General features: G+C 39.8%; 1 protein-coding gene across 7 annotated transcripts in view; it reads right to left on the reverse strand.

Moving 5' to 3' along the window:
* The window catches only part of APC (APC regulator of WNT signaling pathway), a 93,581-nt gene extending 75,002 nt beyond the window's left edge, over nt 1-18,579 (reverse strand). For 6 of the 7 annotated variants that reach the window (XM_042822803.1, XM_042822802.1, XM_042822804.1 and 3 more), the window contains exon 1: nt 18,521-18,579. The gene's annotated coding sequence lies outside the window, so the exon portion shown is untranslated. Of the gene's footprint in view, nt 1-16,499; nt 18,411-18,520 lie in introns of those variants that run through there. The other variant, XM_042822800.1, reaches the window with a different exon arrangement.
* Between the last annotated feature and the right edge of the window lie 236 nt (nt 18,580-18,815).

Consider the following 18,815-nt stretch of genomic DNA (forward strand, 5'->3'; position numbering starts at 1 on the left):
GTTGCATGCATAAGAGAAGCATGACCAGCAGGTCAAGGGAAGTGATTCTGCCCCTCTACTCTGATCTCCTGAGATTCCACTCGGAGCACTGCATCCAGTTCCGGAGCCCACAACACAAGAAGGACACCAAGCTGCCATAGCAGGGCCAGAGAAGAGGCACAAAGATGATCACAGAGCTGGAAAACCTGCCTATGAGGACAGGCTAAGAGAGATGGAGCTCTCCTCAGAAGAGAAGGCTCTGGGAAGAACCTTACAGCAGCCTTCCAGTACCTGAAGGTGATTAATCAGATACTCTAAACACAGTACAAGAACAATAATGGAAGAGGTTTATATAGCAAATGATAACAAAGCAAACTTGACCATCCACAAACATTCCCCTATCTGAGGTATAAAAGGTCCATTAAAAAGTGTGGCCAGCAAGTGAAGAGAGGTGATCCTCCCTCTCTTAATTTGTCACGGTGAGGCAACATTTATGTCCAGCTCCGGGCTCCCCAGTTCAAAAAAGACAGGAGACTGCAGCAGAGGGCAGCAAAAATGATAAAGGGCCTGGAGAATTTCCCACATGAGGAAAGTAACCTGGGTTTGTTCAGCCTGAGGAAAAGATGACTGAGAAGGGATCTGACAAATGTTTATACCTCTTGGTGGTGTGTAGTGACGGGACAAGAAGTAATGGACTAAGAGTTGAGCATCAGTACCACCGTACAAACATGTAGAAAAACAACTTTACAGGAAGGCTGATGGAGCTGGAACACATTGCCCAGAGAAGTTGTGGAGTCATCTTCTATAGAAATACATAAGACCTGTCTGGATGTCTACCTCTGCAACATACTGTAGGGTACCTGTTTCAGTAGGGGAGTTAGACTCTAATCTCCTGAGGTCCCTTCCAACCCCATTCTGTGATTCTGTGATAAGGAACCCCATCCCCCACTAGCTTAGTGTTTCATTTACTATGGTTTTCTAATCTTCTAATTAAGAATGCCACAGTATCCCTGTATTGCATTTCTTCTGCTGCAGCTCTTTTCAAGCATGTAAAATAGCGTACTGTATTTGTGTTGTAATTACCATTTTTTATTCCAGCCATACCTTGAGGTTTTTTTTCTTTCTTAGCACGATGCATGTTACTTTTCCAGCCTTTCCTCTGTGTTTTTTTAGGCTCTTTCAACAGTAAAAAAGCACAACACTTAATAGATCTCACTTCTAATTTACCTCAGAGTACAAGTCTTCACTAGAATTTTCTCTGTTCAAATATCATCAAAATGAGTTATGTAACCTGGGCCTGAACTCAAAGGCACCAGGAGTAAATCATATCAATATTCTACTTTATCTCAGATGAAAGGCAACACAGATGTTCAATACATACCTACATCAGCTCACACACCCTCAAACATGCTGCAGATATCTTCATTTTATCCAATACTGATGATCTGCATTATTTTACAAACATTTTTGTATATGTACAAATACGGCAGTCCTTTACAAAGAGCTGTTTTTGTAACAAAACAAATGCAACAAATCAAAACTGATGGTGTTTATTCAGTCCACTAAAAGGCTGGGCTGTCGCAAAAATTTGGAAAAGTTTGAAAGAAAGTTCCTTGGTTTTCAGGCGCTTTTTTTTTTGTCACAAGCTAGGAAATTATCATTTGTCTGTAATATGTTCAGAAAGTAAGTTCACATTACTCAGGAAAACTTGAGTTGACTTTCAAGTTTGGTTTATTCTAGCTCACTGATTCATGTATGCGCCCATCTGATGATTCCAAATCCTCAGCAAGCTAAATATTTACTCAATTTTTTACTAAATTTCACTAAATTTTTACTCAATCTGTAGTGCTGAATATATTCTGTAAGAGTCCACGTCTAATGTACCTGTAAGATTCTCTAGAGAAAATGTTTCACGATAAAAATCTGCTCCCTAGGGAACATCCTTCTTATTTTTCCTTTCTTCCCTAACTGGTCTCTAGAACAGAAAAAGATTACATGTTTACAGAAAGATCAAGAATTTTATATTTCCCTCTGCTTCGTGGGGAGTGCCAGGCTCTGGATCTGTCTCATCTTCACTAGAGTGACCTCATGCGAAGAAAACACTTCATTTTAGCCTACTCTGTTCTTAGCTGTAGCTCAGCTTTTGACTGATTTACATTCTTACCCATGGCTGCATAGTCACGAGCTGCTCAGAAACTGATTCAGAGTCAGACCCTGTAGAAGAGGCTGAGTAGACACACAGAACAGCTACGGTGGCCAGAATTACATGACAGAGCAACATTTTTTACATTTAGCATCAGCCATAAGAAGACAGCATTCACATCTGCAAATGACAAACAGACGAATACATATGCAAATGAATAATCAGATTCAGTCCCTTAGTACACTGAGGATGACAAGAGGTCACTATGAGAAACAGAATGCTACATGGTCATTTGAGCTTTATGGGCAGCTTGTGAGCATCCCAGAACTTCATACCATTCTGACAAATGGAAGCTCTGTCATGTTGTTGGAATATTTACTTTTTTCTTCACAGTCATCTTTTTCAGTCTTTCCTTTGTTTGGTTTGAACCAGATGTTCTTAATGCAAGAGCTGATTTCTTGTAAGCATTCTGACATTTCAGCAGCAATAAATCAGTTAAAAATCTATTTAGCTGAAGGCCATCAACATGCGCTATTCCCAGGATATTGAAAAGGAGAAAAGGTCAACTTTTGTGGAATCCTATAAGCAAAGACCTTTTACAAAGGTACGCTAACCATCACGTTCCATGTTTGCAGAGACAAAAAAGTTCTAGCTATTAACTTCACTATGGGTAGCTACAGGAAAAATTCTTAAAGACTGCTGTATTAAGAAAATACTGTGTCAAGGTCTAGAAACACCACCAAGATCTTCCTCAGTCATAGCTTTTAATTACAATCTTTTAAACTCTTGCATTTGAGTCCCAAAGGCTCTTCAATGACAACTATATAAAAATCAATCTAAAACCTGTCCACTACAAAATAAATTGTTGACAAAGAATCTGAGCATACATACATTTTCCTTAAAAAGCTAAAACAAATCCATGTTCTAGAACACAACAAAGTAACGAAAAGCTCACAACATAACCACAAAATGGCACAATTGCTAAGTAAGATTTAGTTGTATGGTTTATAGAGTGCAGCTTAATCAATTAGCAAGAAGCTGGTTTTTTTTACTTTTGTATATTGGAAATATTTGTAAGTCTGTCAGGAAGTTTAAGGGGTCCAGTAGCCAGAAGTAAGATAAACTGGAACTGAATTTCCCAATACCTGTGTAATAAACAAAATCACAGAAGCTCAATAGGAGCTTATAAAGATGAAACTAAGTGTTTAAGTCCACAAGGTGAAACAAGGCATTTATTTAAGAAATACTGCTTTTTAAGATACTGTATGTTTTATACAGACATCATACCCATCAGTACAGACTCACAATTGGCTTTAAATTGATTTAGTACCTCAAGAATGTAATTCCTTGCAATGTGTATACAATCAATGTGTTGCAATAATTACAGTCAAGTCTTAGAGTATAAGCATTAAGCTGACTGCTTGTTAAAATCTGGAAAGGAAATCCTCCAGCTTAGGTTTTTTTTTTCCCCCCATAGGACCAGAACTTACTACCACTGGTTAAACTCTGTGAATACAGAGATAAGGCTCATGGGAAGCAGCACTCCTACAGAATGGACATGATCCTATGTAGTGCAAAGCATCCCAGAGACAATTGGCTAGCACACAATTTTCTTGCTCATACCCATATTAATTAAGTGTAATGACTTACGTAAGATTTTTGGGTTAGGGTTTGTCTGTTTGTTTGTTTTTCTTTTGGAAGTGTTACTCCTCAGCTTAATTATTACAATAAAAAAAAGCTTCCTTTGGTAGCTTGGGTTTCAAGCCCTTAGGGAACTGGTTGTGACACAATCCTTTAGGCACTGGTGGCATACTAAACATCTTTTTCTTCTCTTGTGCATAGCTTAGTGGATGTTTTCAAAACTGAAATCCACCACTTCATTTCAAAATGAGGGTTTATGGTGGTGTGAGAGGAGGAGAGACTATGAGTTGTTCAGTTTATCTTTCAGAGTTCAAGACTTCATTCCTGTAACACCAGCAAGGTTGAAAAACAGACTTTTCAAACCTATATTTTGGGGGATTCTTTATGTAAAATCCAAGAGGTCTGATACCTTAGGACACTTTCTCCTGATAATAAAGGTTTAGTTTGCTTAACAGTCAGAAATGAACAAAAATTCAAGGTGGGATGTATGACTCAGTCTACTCAAATTCTATCAATTCAGACAGACCATGTATTTGATCAGTATGCTTATTTCCAGTTCAGGAGAAAAAAAAATAACTGAACACTCATTAAACCTCTGGGCATACTGCTTCCAGAAGCAAGATTCATACATTTAACTAGTGCCAAATGTTCTGTACTTTCACAACTCACAAAAAGCTAGCTTTTCTATAGCCCATTCTTGATCTTGGAAACCAATGTGCTACCTCAGAGAAAAAAAAAAAAAAAAAAAAAAAAAAAGTTAAAACGGGAAAAGACCCAATTAAAAATTTAATGCTGCCCAAGTTACTTCATAAGAGTACTGGGAAAAAAAAAAAAAATCAAGGGAAGAAAAGAGCTGATGGGTGTCTGAGCACACATTTGAATGCTAGCTTCCCTTTTCCAGCTTGGACCCAGGACCACCACCTACTCATTGTAGACAGTCAAGATAATGAAACTGCATGCATTCAATCTTAGAACACACGATGTAATTGCACAATTGAAGTGTATAATATTGCAACTCCCTTGAAAGTCTCAGGCCAAAGTACCATATTGACTACAGCTACATTTCCTATTTCAGATTCCAAGCCCTATAGATATGTAAAGGAAAAGCTTTAAACAATCACAACTAATATTAAGTTCTCTCTATTGCTAAGTATACTAGAAGAACACTCCTTTTTTCCCCGAGCATATGCTCCCAGCATTTTGATCTTGAATAAAGAAAAAGTATCTTCAAAGATTCCAAGCAAGTCAGCTAGAACATTAATCTCAAACAACTGAGATTCAAGGAAAACCACAATCAATAATTAGAACTTTCTCCTCCAAATGGTTTGCTTAGTTGACTTACACAGAACAGCTAACAAAGAGCAATAACTACTCTAACACAGCATCCTCAACTAGAATTTATATCATTTTAATGTTAGAAATCAAACCATTTCAGTTTAAATTCACCTCAGAATGAATATTCCTGATTGAACTTTAGCAACCATAAGATGTGTTATCTTACGGAAGTAAAAATTTCAAATAAAACATTACCATTGGGATCAAGAAAGCCAAGGCACAGGCAGAACTGAACTTGGTAAGGGACGTGAAAAACAATAGGAAAACTTTCTACAGGTATATTGGCCAGAAGAGACAGGCCAAAGTGAGTGTACCTCCTTTGGTAAACTGAAACTGACTTCAACGAACGAAGACAAGGCTGAGGTACTGAATGAGTTCTCTGCCTTGGTCTTCACTGGCAGCTAGGACTGTAGTACTTCTCACGTCCCTGGGCCCTGCCTCTATGTGGAGACCAGGAGAGTAAATCCCCCCGCACTGTGTCGGCAGAGCAAGTCCGAGACCGCCTCATGAGGCTGAATGTGTACAAGTCTATGGGGCCAGATGGCGTGCATCCCAGGGTCCTGAAGGAGCTGGCTGAGGTGGTTGCTGAGCCGCTCTCCATCATATTTGAAAAGTCGTGGCTGTCAGGTGAGGTCCCAGATGACTGGAGGAAGGATCATGTCACCCCCATTTATAAGAAAGGGAGCAAGGAGGACTGGGAGAACTACAGGCTGGTGAGACTCACCTCTGTGCCTGGAAAGACCATGGAACAAATCCTCCTGGACGACATACTTGATGACATGAGAAATAGGTGTGTGATCCATGAACAGCCAGCACGGCTTCACCAGGGAAGGTCATGCTTAACCAATCTGGTGGCCTTCTATGATGGAGTGACAGCATCGGTGGACAAGGGAAAGGCGACCGATGTCATTTAGCTGGACTTGAGCAAGGCCTTTGACATGGTCCCCACCACACCCTTATCTCCAAATTGGAGGGATGTGGATTTGATGGGTGGATAAGAAACTCGATGGATAAGAAACTGGTTGAAAGGCCAAAGACAGAGGGTGGTGATCAATGGCTCTATGTCTAGGTGGAGGCTGGTTACGAGAGGCATTTCACAGGGATCCATCTTGGGACCAGTGCTCTTTAACATCTTTATCGATGACTTCAGAATCAAGTGCTCCCTCAGCAAGTTTGCTGATGACACCAAGCTGAGTGGTGCAGTTGTCATAGTGGAAGGAAGGGATGCCATTCAGAGGGACCTCAACAGGCTAGAAAGGTGGGCCTGGGTGAATCTGATGAGGTTCAACACAGCAAAGTGCAAGGTTTTACACTTGGGCCAGAGGAATCCTAGGCATCCACACAGACTGGAAGGAGCAGTCCTTGAGAGCAGCCCCACAGAGGAGGACCTTGGGGTCTTGATGGATGAAAAGCTTAACATGAGCCAGCAGTGTGCTCTTGCAGCTCAGAAGGCAAACGGTATCCTGGGCTCCATCAGAAGAGGGGTGACCAGCAGGGACAGGGAGGTGATTGTCCCTCTCTACTCTGCTCTTATGAGACCCCACCTGGAGTACTGTGTGCAGGTCTGGAGCCCCAGATACAAGAAAGACAGGGAGCTCTTGGAGAGGATCCAGAGGAGAGCCACAAAGATGATCAGGGGATTGGAGCACCTCCCCTATGAAGACAGGCTGAGGGAGCCGGGCTTGTTCAGTCTGGAGAAGAGAAGGTGACCTCAGTGCAGCCTTTCAGTACCCAAAGGGAGCCTACAAACAGGAGGGGAATCAACTCTTTGAAAGGGTTGATAAATGTAGGATAAGGGGAAATGTTTTTGAGGGAGGGAAGATTTGAGTTGGATGTCAGGGAGAAGTTCTTTACTGTAAGAGTGGTGAGGTGCTGGAACAGGCTGCTCAGAGAAGTTGTGGATGCCCCATCCCTGGAGGTGTTCAAGGCCAGATTGGATGGGGCCCTGGGCAGCCTGGTCTAGTATTAAATGTGGAGGCTGGTGGCCCTGCATGTGGCAGGGGGGTTGGAGATTCATAATCCTTGAGGCCCCCTTCCAACCCTGGCCATTTTGTGAATTTGTGATGGCAAATTTTGTGCTGAGATCCCAAGAATTTTAATCACTTTTAAGTAGAACAGAAGGGGTTTATTTCTCAAGCTAATTGCTCCAGGGGGCAGAATAAAGAAATCTTCACAGTAGATATTTGTTCTGACAAGGATGACACAACAGGAAAGATTGGATGTCATTGACAAAATCTCTTCTGTCACATGAACAAAGTCCTTCTGCAGTAAGAAATGTCAGGAACTGAAATATTCTGAAGACTATGGATGAATTGTACATCTTTCTCACTTCCTACCTTATTTCCCAGAATTTTTACTCCATCTCGTGTCCAAACACGATATATAAAGTAATATAAAAAAATGTAACATAACATTAATTGCATTATATTCATTCATCATGTGAGCAAACATGTATGTGATTAAAGTCACCTGGATGAATGATGTGATTGGAATGCCTAGACTCACTACATAGAAGGTTACACCTACGCTTCAGTCACAAACTAAAGCATGACTACAACGATCAAGTTAAAGCACTTCCACAAAAGGTTGTAGAGTATGAGCTCACTAAAAGACAAGTGAGCTACAAATCTCTGGCAGATACTGTCATGTTCTTTTATTTACACTGCATCTCTCTAAGAGCCAATGTTTTCACGAAGCTCACTGTTAGCATTTGCCAACCTTACTTTTCAGCTTACGTACCCAGTAACAATCTAAAGGCTGGGAGCAATGTTGTTGCTTCAGACAGGAATTATGCCTTTATGGACATGAGGTTTGTCTAACATTGGTTGATTCAGACATTCTTGCAAAATAATTGTAAAATAATTTGGAACGTGCAGAGCAGAAGCAAGAATGATAAAAAGCACTATCCATGTATGTTTATTGTACCACTGGTAATAAACATGAATTGAATAAAATTCTTCAAGCAGTGAAGGTATAGACTAACTGGCTGCACGGACAATTGCCTGTCTTTGAAAAGAACTCCAACATTTGCAAGTACAAGTCAGAAAAGTCTGAAGCAGTGAAAACCTCAGTTTCACTGAACAAAGAACAAACTTCTTTCTACGCTATCTACTCTCAGAGCAGTTGACTTTAAAGGCAAGAATATAATAGTGGAAAGTTAATGCAAAGCTAGTCACGATAACTAGCATGCCAAAGGCAGATGCTTTTCCAATATTCTTTTGAAAAGTGAGGTAGAACATTCTAAAATGGCCAAGTAATCTTAAAAATAATCAGCATAGCAAATTACCACCACATTTTGCTGTCAACTAGTTTCAAGTCTTCCCTGATGCACACACACTAGACTGCCACATGGACTGTTCACTACCTTTGTATCACTGAAGTCCCTGTTTCATTAGTAACGAAAAGATCTGGACATCTTGCTTACAATAAAATTGAGAGAGACTTGGAATAGTATGCACTTTTTCATGCAAATAAAGCAATACACAAATCCACTGGTTTTAGAGGAAGACAAGGTCTCTTTCTCTATTCAGTTCATTCTTTTCAGCTTCTAGCACTTGAAACATTTTTTGGAAAAGGCTTTATGAATCAAGTCTAGTTCTCAAGGTCTTAACAAAGACATTTAGACATTTAATTAACAAGCCATCACTTAGACTGGCATCTAAATCTTTTGTCAGAGACCTAATTCCATGCCAATTCAAACATCCTATTAGTCTTACATTAACCAACTGGAATTCTCATAATACTCTGGCTACTGGAGAGCACTCACATATTAGGACAATAACAAGCGAAATCTAACTGAATGCAAGCACAGATCTACAGTGCACACAGTAAATTTTCAAGGTTATTCTAATATCCTAAAATAATATAATAGCCACACTTATTTATGAGCCAGTACTCAAGCATATTCTGCATCTCCTGGTGACCAGGAAGCAATCAGAATGACACCCACGTGAAAACAAGATTTAAATTAGAACTGTTTCACTGATTCCAAACTGAGTTCCAGATCTTCAAAGTTTCTGGAGCTGAACAAAATTTAGAGACTTACACAACTGAATTTAGTACCACTATCCTATTCTGGCATTACCATCCTGAGTCATATTCAGAACATGGAATTTAAACTGATGAACATACATGACAATACATACAAAGAAATAAGCTATATTTGGAACCAAAGAATAAAATGCAATAGCTGATGTCCTTTTGAGCTTATATTTCTAATTAAGACCTATGGTTTCCACAAATCACAACAGCAAAATCCAAAATGTACAAAAATGTTAAAGCAAAGGGCAGGAACTCCTGCTTCTTATTGTTCTATTTGTGGAAACTAATTTCACATATATTTGAATCACCACTCTTCTTGATTGGACTAGAACTAGAGTTCTATACAATGAAGGGGTTGTATTTGAACAGCTTGGATACCGTGGAACAAAATCCCAACATATCAATTCTACTGAAAGAGGAGAGAATCTGAAGACTGCTAAAAAAAGCCAATTCAGTTTTGTGTTAAAAGCAAGATCATGGAAGGAATATGGTCATTCTGTTAGCCTCAGAACCTCACATACCACAGCACTGCCTACTGACACTGCGTTTTTGGCAATAACAGGTGCCAGTTGGTGCCAGTAATTTGGTCAGTACAAGTGTTCTCACTCCAAATCTGTAGAGGAGGCTATTGATGCCAGAAGTAAGTTCTAACAATCAGCATTTGTTTTCTTTTCTGCAGTCTAGATTTTCATATATTGCACTTGCCGACAGCCAACAGTTAAACCAAATCCATTTCACAAGCAAGTCTCTCATGATTAATACAAATTAAGATGACTTAACATGATGAGTCCTTGGGTTTGCAAATTCTGTGGGAAATAGTTTAGAAAGAGCAGAGATTTTGAGCACAGAACTTTCTGAGCAGCAGATAAGAAACTGAAAAAAAATCTCAGTGAGAATGCAAGCATTTAACTCCAGAAACTCCATTATTCTAGGCATTCACATGTTTCCTTTGTGGAGTGCTTAATTCAAATACCTAAACCTGTTTGTTCCTCACATTTAAAAACAAAGAACTACAGAAAGTTTAAAACAACATTAGCCTTGTACCTAATATAGTAACAAACAACCACATCTACTTAGCCCTTCGACTTACATGCTTTGTGCATCATAAAAGGAAATTTTCTATTTTAGACTCTATTTTAGACATAAGTTAAGAGAATTCCTCCCCAAAGCTAGCAGTAAGCTCAAAGAGGATTACAAAAGAACTAAAAACACTTCTTACTAGGAATGGTTGATAACTTTTCTTTCTCATGAAAAATGAAGTGCCTATCTAGTTGATGCCTTCACTGAATAGCTTGAAGATTAAATAGACAACACATTCACTAACGTAAGTAGACTGCAACATGATACAACAAAGATTAAATCATACACTACATCATATACAGAATATATATTTTTACAGATATGCAACAATACTGTGAAGATCACCAACTTCATCCAGTCTTTACAAACCATTAAGACTTCTGATAATATTTCAAGGCTTTGGAACTAGAACTTAGCATTTAATTGCATGTAAGAAAAAACAAAGGAATCATAGAATCACTCAGGTTGGAAAAGACCTTAAAGATCGAGTCCAACCACAACCTAACCATACTACCCTAACTCTAACAATACACTGTTAAATCATGTCCCTGAGCACCACATCCAGATGGTTTTTAAGCACATCCAGGGATGGTGACTCAACCTCCCTGGGGAGCCTATTCCACTGCTTAACAACCCTTTCTGTAAAGAAGTGCTTCCTGATATCCAACTTAAATTTACCCTGGTGCAACTTGAGGCCATTTCCCCTTGTCCTATCACCGAGAAGAGACCAACCCTGCTCTCACTGCAATCACCCTTGTGGTATTTGAAGAGACCAGTAAGGTTCCTCTCAGCCTCCTTTTCCCCAGACTAAACAACCTCAGTTGGCTGTCTCATCTTACATAACTTAATTCCAGTGAGTAAATATCAACATGGTAAATTTATTTCCCAGGATATTCTTCACATGTTCTCAAACACATCCAAAGAAGTGTGTAACTATACACTAAGGCATCCTAGAATTTGCATGTATCTTGTCACTAGTTTATATACAAAACAAACAGTTGATTTTGTATTTGATTTACAGACTGAGGTAAAAACGTTATTCATTCCCTCACAGAGAACCTGTTTACACTCAGAAAGAGCCATTACATTATGTAGGCCTAATACAACAGCATGTACTACTGCTCCTCAAGCTGTGCAGTTTGTTCTTCAGGTCTATGCTGAGAAGTAGTAGTAACTAAAGCTTACCCTGACTCCCTCCTCACATAAAAGCACTGAAATACAGGTACAGTTGTATACTCACCTGAGTTTTTCAGTGTGCTTGTCCTGCAGCACACTCCTCCTAAGTGTCTCTTAGCTACAAGACGTAACTGCTCTCACCATCAACAGTTCTCCCTATAATCTCCTTCATATACAGGCATAATTGGCATAAATATATAAATAAATTAAATTAAATTCTCATAAATTCTCAGCCTTGAGAAAAGACGACTGAGAGGGGACCTGATCCAGGTTTTTGAATATCTAAGGTGTGGGGGCCATAGTTGTGAGGCCAGACTCTTTTCAGTGGTGAGTGGAGACAGGACAAGGGGAAACGGACATAAGCTGCAGCACAGGAAGTTCTGCACAAATGTGCGCAAGAACTTCTTTACAGTGAGGTGACGGAGCACTGGAACAGGCTGCCCAGGGAGGTGGTGGAGTCTCCTTCTCTGGAGATGTTCAAGACCTGCCTGGATGCCTACCTGTGCGACCTGCTGTAGGGAACCTGCTTTGGCAGGGGGTTGGACTCGATGATCTCTGGAGCTCCCTTCCAACCCCTACAATTCTGTGATTCTGTGAAATAACATTTCTCGCAAACCGCACGAACTTGACAAATCTGTTCTGAGGATAGAGCTGCAAGATAAGACATGGTGATCAAGAACTTTGCACCCACAACACTGCTTTCACAGCTACTTATAAAAAAATAGGAGAACCATCATCGCAATTGTTGAATTATGAAGAAAAAAAATGTTCTAAGAGAGAAAGCCAACGGTCATTACATAGTGTTCATAACAAACTGTTAGTTGTAGAAAGCCCAGCTCAGCAACAGTAAAAAATAGTCTCTGCTTACTACATGCTGTACTGCACTTCGTTGTTTTTTTTTTGCTTGTTTGGTTTTTTTTTTTTTTGGTTTTTTTTTTTTTTAAATACCCCTTGACTTCCAGGAAATAATTCCAACACAAACCCAAGCCGAGTTTCATGCAATGTGGAGACACTACTAGCAATAATTCCATTGTGGTAACATTTTGTTTCCATCAGAATAATGTTTCTGCAAGGATAATAAAAGTAGCAATGTGGACTCAGAACAATGCTGCTTGATTTACCCAAGTAGTGTGCGTTCAGGTTCACCGTATTTTTGCCAAACAAAATGTAAATCAAATACAAGTCTGATGAGGCATTATAACTAAAGCTATAAGAACTCTTAATATTACGCACAGCAATTTTCACTACCATGTTTGAACCCATTTGCCATATTATTATTCACACTAAAACTTTTCCATATTCCCACAAAACAAGAAAGTGTTACCATACAAGAAATCAAGTGCCAAGAGACAAAATACGGAACAGGAATTCACTTCAGTGCATACAGTGACAGCTGTAAGTCTTATTCTGACACGCTTACTTAGACATTCAAGTAATTTTATTAGACAGAAGTCACCGCACTATGAAACAGGAAGCCTGCCATATAAATGCAAACTCCAGTGAAAACTGTAAACAAAGCAAGCCAGAGAGGCTTGGGGGCAATTTTCTCATTTTTCAACTGAATTTCAATTTAAATAATAAAAAGCAGAAGTTCTTACTCAAAAAAAAAAAAAAAAAAAAAAGCTGCAAAACACGACCAAGTCATAAAACAATATATAACTTCCAGCTGAAGCTAGATGTGAAAGAATGAGTAAGAATAGGCAGGAGTAAGAAATACAGTTGAGCTTCTGTATAAATTTTATGTATGCTAACTTGAAATCTTTCTGTATACAGATATGCATATTTGGTATACAAACACCTTTCATATATAACATGCAGTACTATTCCTAAATGGTCATAGCTCAAAAAAGTTTAGCTGAAGCCCTTTAAGCGGAAGAACAGCAGCAAAATGGGATCTCCATGGCAAGTGTTTTAGAGAAGAGGAAAAGCTCATGTGATCCTGAAAACCTTTTTCAGTTAATAAAAGGAGAGCTAAGTCACACAATTTATCCTTTCATGATTTCTTTGCACTCTTGTTACACAACAATGGGAAGTCCTAGTTTTCTTCCAGTTCTCCCAACATGCCAGTTAGTACAAAAAGGCCAATCTATTAACAGGCAAATTCAGTCTTGCAAAACTCAGCACCCTGCAGAATCTATTTAAAGCAACCAACACTTGAAGCATAAACTGCATAAATAAGCATTTTATTTACATCAAACTTCCAGAAAAAGTGTGCAACTTTCAAGAAAAAAATTAACCTCACAAACTTAGTCTAAGAGGTGCTTTACCGTGCCACAGGTGTTCTACCACAGATTATGAATAAAAACTTCCCACTTTCAGAAGAAATCACAGTACTAAAACGGATATCACTACCCATCTAACACAAGCCTAAATTATTTTTATTCTGAATTACAAAGTCTACCCAAGTAAGGTCTCTTTTTCCAGAGGTTAATGTTCTATCAATTGGTGATTCAAGTGCATCCGAGAAAAACATCACTACATTTCATACTTCCCAAAATGCTATCTGTGCTCAGAATTTTTATTTATTTCACCATCTCCATAAATAGAACTACTTTCTGCTCTAACAGAACTAATTGAAAAGATACCCTCATTTAATTTTACTTCTCACCTTCTGAAAATCCAAATGGAGATTATAAGGCAAAACATAAGCCTCTCCATTTTCAAGAACGTTCATGCTTTTAAAATTTCTCATTTCCAACAGCTTATATTTAAATAATAAAAAACAAAATGAAAATATTCATTGAACCCTACTAATCTCTGGTGATCAATTCAAATTGTTACATACGAGCCTGGTGATCATGGCAAGCAAGCAGTAGAACAGAAGCACGTGGAGATAATGAAACCTAACCTTATTTTTCTTCAATTGAAAAATATATCCCCACTAAACATCAGAGGTCTATATATTCTGTGAGTATTTACTGCCTTATAACTTCATTCTCCAGTTACACCTGATACAAAAGTTGCATGCTTTTAATTAAAACTGAATGACAGTGACTCAGCAAGCAAAATTCAACAATAGCACAAAAGCTATTTTAACACAGCCTTAACAAACAAAAGTTATAGTCAGAACTGAAGTTAATCAGAATCAAAACTCTAAGAGAATTAAGTGTTAGATCATTAAAAGAGGAGTATGTGAAGCAGGTTTCAAAGCTATGAGCATCTTTACTTTAGTACAACTGACAGTCAGTGGATGGTGAAAATAACCTCAGTTTGATCAGCAAATTACTAGAAGATCTATTCGAAAATTAGCTACAACTACTGGATTCCATTTCCAAGCTGAGTACTTGCATACTCACTTTCATGTTGCATTTTCATACTTACAATGGAGATTTCATTGAAAGCTAAACTCATAAAATAATCCTAGGATAGACCTTTCTCCTTCTCTCATCATTCCAACAACCTCAGTGAAACATGAAAGGTTAGTAGTGTATATTGCTTTTACCGAGTTGTTTACCTACATAATTTCACTACACTCATCCATTGCTTACTCATCATACAAATAACTGAAAAGGATACTGTGAAAACACAATGATACAAAGAAAAAAGGCATTTCTTTCTATTGTCCAAGATAATAATTCAAAAAATATAAGCCCTAACCACAACAAAAAACTGAATCTCACATTAAGTTTCAGATGGGGTGAGTGAAGAGAAAATTAATGGACTTCCACTGCATAATGCTATGGAATAACTCCTGCAGTTTAGTCTGCCAGTTGAAATTATGAGATTCATACTACCCTATGCTTTCACATGCCACTCCTGATATTTCAGAATTTCCTGTCATAAAATATTTCTAAAAGTAATTCCTCATTACTCAACAGCCTGAAAGTTAGCTGCTGTAGAACAGTACAAACTAGCTTGATTTACTTAATTTTCAGTCTAGTCAAGATCAAGTTAGTCAAATCAAAGCTTTTCCTCTCTTGTTCAATTATAGGATTAAGTTTTATTACTCTGTGTTTAAACATTACACAACTCTTTACATAAAATATTATCTGGATAATAATAAAGTTCTAGCAATATTTACAAAAAATATATCCACACATACATATAAATATTTTTCAAAAGTCATGAGGTACCATAAACACAAAATGTAGATGCTTGCTAACAGCAAATAATTTAACAATAATATTGAGTAAAACTGAGTATCTAAAGCTTTGCACACTCTGTGGCACAGCACACTGTTGATGGCATTGCAGTTTGATAATCTAAGAAACAGCAATTGTGACACTAGTTACTTGACAAATATTTTGTGCAACAGAGGCTCTGAGTATACCGAAGCATGCATTTCATTGCATTTCTTAAGACACATTTTTATTCTCAATAGTATCTACTACTGCAATATTTAGAAATAAAATCATCAAGTATATTAGCATTTTAATTTCCAGAGTTCTGGCTTGTTTCTTTCATTATAACATTAAGTATAAAAGCTTTTACCAAATAACCCATTTATGATTCCTTCTGAAATGTAATGCATTCAAGGACCTCAAGTATTCACTACTGCAAAGTTCTTTTTTCCATGGCAGAACTATCCTATAATCTTCGTCATAAATATAATAGGAAAAGAAATATATCAAGAAACTTGAAACCATGATATCAAGCAAACGTGGGCATGCCAAAAGGCCAAAAAAGTCAGGATTCTGAACTTCAGAAAAGCAAAATTCCATCTGTTAAAGGAATTACGGGATGACATCCCCTGAGACGCTGTCCTTAGAGACAAAATAACAAAGCAGAACTGGCAGCTCTTAAAGAACATCTTTCTGAGCAAAAGCTCTCCATCTCCCAGGCATAAGAAATTGAGTAGGGGAGGCAGGAAACTGTCATGGCTGAGGAAAGACCAGCTGGTCAAATTGAAGGAACAGAAGTAGTGGAAGAAGGGATGATTGACCTGGGCATGAAAAAAAGAAAGGGATTCTACAGATACATTGATTAATGAAGGCTAAGGGGATTGTAATCCTCTGACAAACAAGAAGGGAGAAATGGCAACAAGAGTCATGGAGAAGGCTTGTGGAGTACCTCAGTTCTTTAGCTCAGTCTTCACTGTCAGTCACATATTTCACACATCTCCAGACACTGAACATCAACAGTTAGAGGAGGAAAGAAAACCTACCCCCCTGTAACAGAAGTTTGAGGACACCCAATGAGACTGAATGTGTACAAGCCTATGGCACAGACTATGCGTGTCCCAGAGTCCTGAAGGAGCCAGATGACATTGCCAAATCACTCTTCATGATAGGCGAAAAGCAACAGCTGTCAGGTAAAGCCCTTGGTGACTTAAAAAAAAAAAAAAAAAAGAAAGGAGAAACACTTGTTTCTACTTCCAAGAAGGGGATAAAGGAAAACCCAGGCTTGCTCAGTCTGAGGAGGAGAAGGTTCTGGAGAGACCTCACCATGGCTTAGCAGTACTTTAGTGAAGTTTATAAACAAGAGATAGGCTTTTTTTACGTGTTCTGATAGCGATAGGGCAAGGGTAGGGGAGTTTAGATAAGATGTTAGGAGAAAATTATTCACTCAAAGGGTGGTGAAGCACTGGCACAGGCTAGCCAGAAAAGCTGTGTATGCCCCATCCCTGGAGGCATTCAAGACCAGGCTGGGCGGAGCACCGGTCAGCCTGACCTAGTGGGAAGCAACCGCGCCTGTGGCAGGGGATTGTAACTGGGTGTTCTTGAAGGTGCCTTCCAGTCCAAGACATTCTGTGACTCTTTGATCTCCTGGCATTTACTGTAGATGACTAATGATTCTTATGTGCTCAGGACTGGCATGCATACAAATTCCTTCAAACTCATTTTAAAAATACAAGATCACAGCACCTGAATAGGAAAAGTTCTGCTTTGCTTTCAATTAATTATCTAATTTTACTTGACTCTTGCAAAAACCACTTGAGAAAAAGCTTTCAAACTAGTGCTTCTCCACTGGAGCAGAGAAAAAAAAGAATCTCTTATTCACATAGTAGCTGGAAGAAGTATTTATGTGAAATCAGCTTCTATAAAGCTTTAGTTTTTGAGAAGTTATGTTTCCAGGACAGCTTTACCAAAACGTTTGTCTTCCCTGTTTACAGGCCACTACTAACACACTGTTCATTATTAAGGGTGACAGGACAGCAGCAAACAAATCATTACACAGTTGAGTAAATTTGCATCTCTACTTCTTTTACCCTGCAGTTACACTGTGAGGCTGACATTTGCTCAAATCTGAAATGTTCTCTCTACATTTGAAAACTTCTGAAACTACAAACCTCAGTTGAGGTTGGAATGACTTCAATAACTATGGTTTAGTCATACCTGTACAGATCCAACCCTCACCTGCAAGTCTCTTAACATCTTGTTAAAAAACCCTGACACACAGAATCAAAGACTGGCTTGGGATGGAAGAGACAATGAAGCCCATCCACATAACAACCTCATCCCATGGCAGGGCTGCCTCTCAACAGATCAGGCTGCACAGGGCCTCATCTAAGCCAGCTCTGAAAGCCTCGAGGGGTGGGACATCTCCAGCTTCTCTAGGCAATCTATTCCAGTGCCTCACCATTCTTTAAGTCAAAGACTTCCTCCTAAAATCTAATCAATTCAGTTTAAAGCCTTCATTCCTTGTCCTCTCTCCATCTAAAAAGTCAGTCTTCATCCTATTTGCAAGCTTCCCTCCAGTACTGGAAGGCCACATGAGCCTCCCTGGAGCCTCCTCTTTTTAGTCAAATACTGACCTAACAGCTAGAGGAAGGTTTTTGCAGGTTAAGGACTTCAAATCTTTTCAAGGAAGAGAGCTCATGGACTCTTCCTCAGAACTAGTCAGCGGGCCCCGCTACTACTGCCTTCCTATTCCAGCAGCACTTCAGTTAGCAAGTCTCCGAATACTTTGGGGACAGAGGTTTGGGCTCAAAACCAAGAAGTAAACTCACATCACGCAACACTACCGCCACTAACGGCTCCGTCGTGTGACCAACAACTCACGACCGGGGGCGAGAGGGACGACATCTAAGGGAGGCAGTCCCTGTGCGGAGCGGGGACGGCCCGGCTGGGCCACAGGGCAAACTGCAGGAGGGGAACAAGACCACGCACCTGGGGACGAACCCAGAAGGGCTCTGCGTGAGAAGTGGGGAGAGCTGCGGCCCGGGGAAGCGGGCACGGTACTCACCTGTCTGCCTCGCTCCGCCCGCCCGGCAGCGCCGCCGCGGTTCCTCGACGCCTCCGCCGCGGACCCACGAAGCGGACCCCCAGGGCGGCCCGAAGCGGCGGCCGAAGGGTGCGCATACGCGGCGCGGGCTCGGCGACCGCTCCCCTCCTCACCGGCCAGGGCCGGTCCCTGCCCCGTCTCCCCAGCTCCACATTCCTTCGGCGACCTACGGGAGACCCCCGCCTCCTTCCCGAGCGCCGCGCGGTCCCGGCCCCCACAAAGCGGCCGCCTCCCTCGGGCGCGCCTAGGCCGCGGC

The sequence above is a fragment of the Centrocercus urophasianus genome, unplaced genomic scaffold (assembly GCF_019232065.1).
Source record: "Centrocercus urophasianus isolate 14NV4802_14NV808 unplaced genomic scaffold, USGS_Curo_1.0 seq_21, whole genome shotgun sequence".
Lineage (NCBI taxonomy): Eukaryota > Metazoa > Chordata > Aves > Galliformes > Phasianidae > Centrocercus > Centrocercus urophasianus.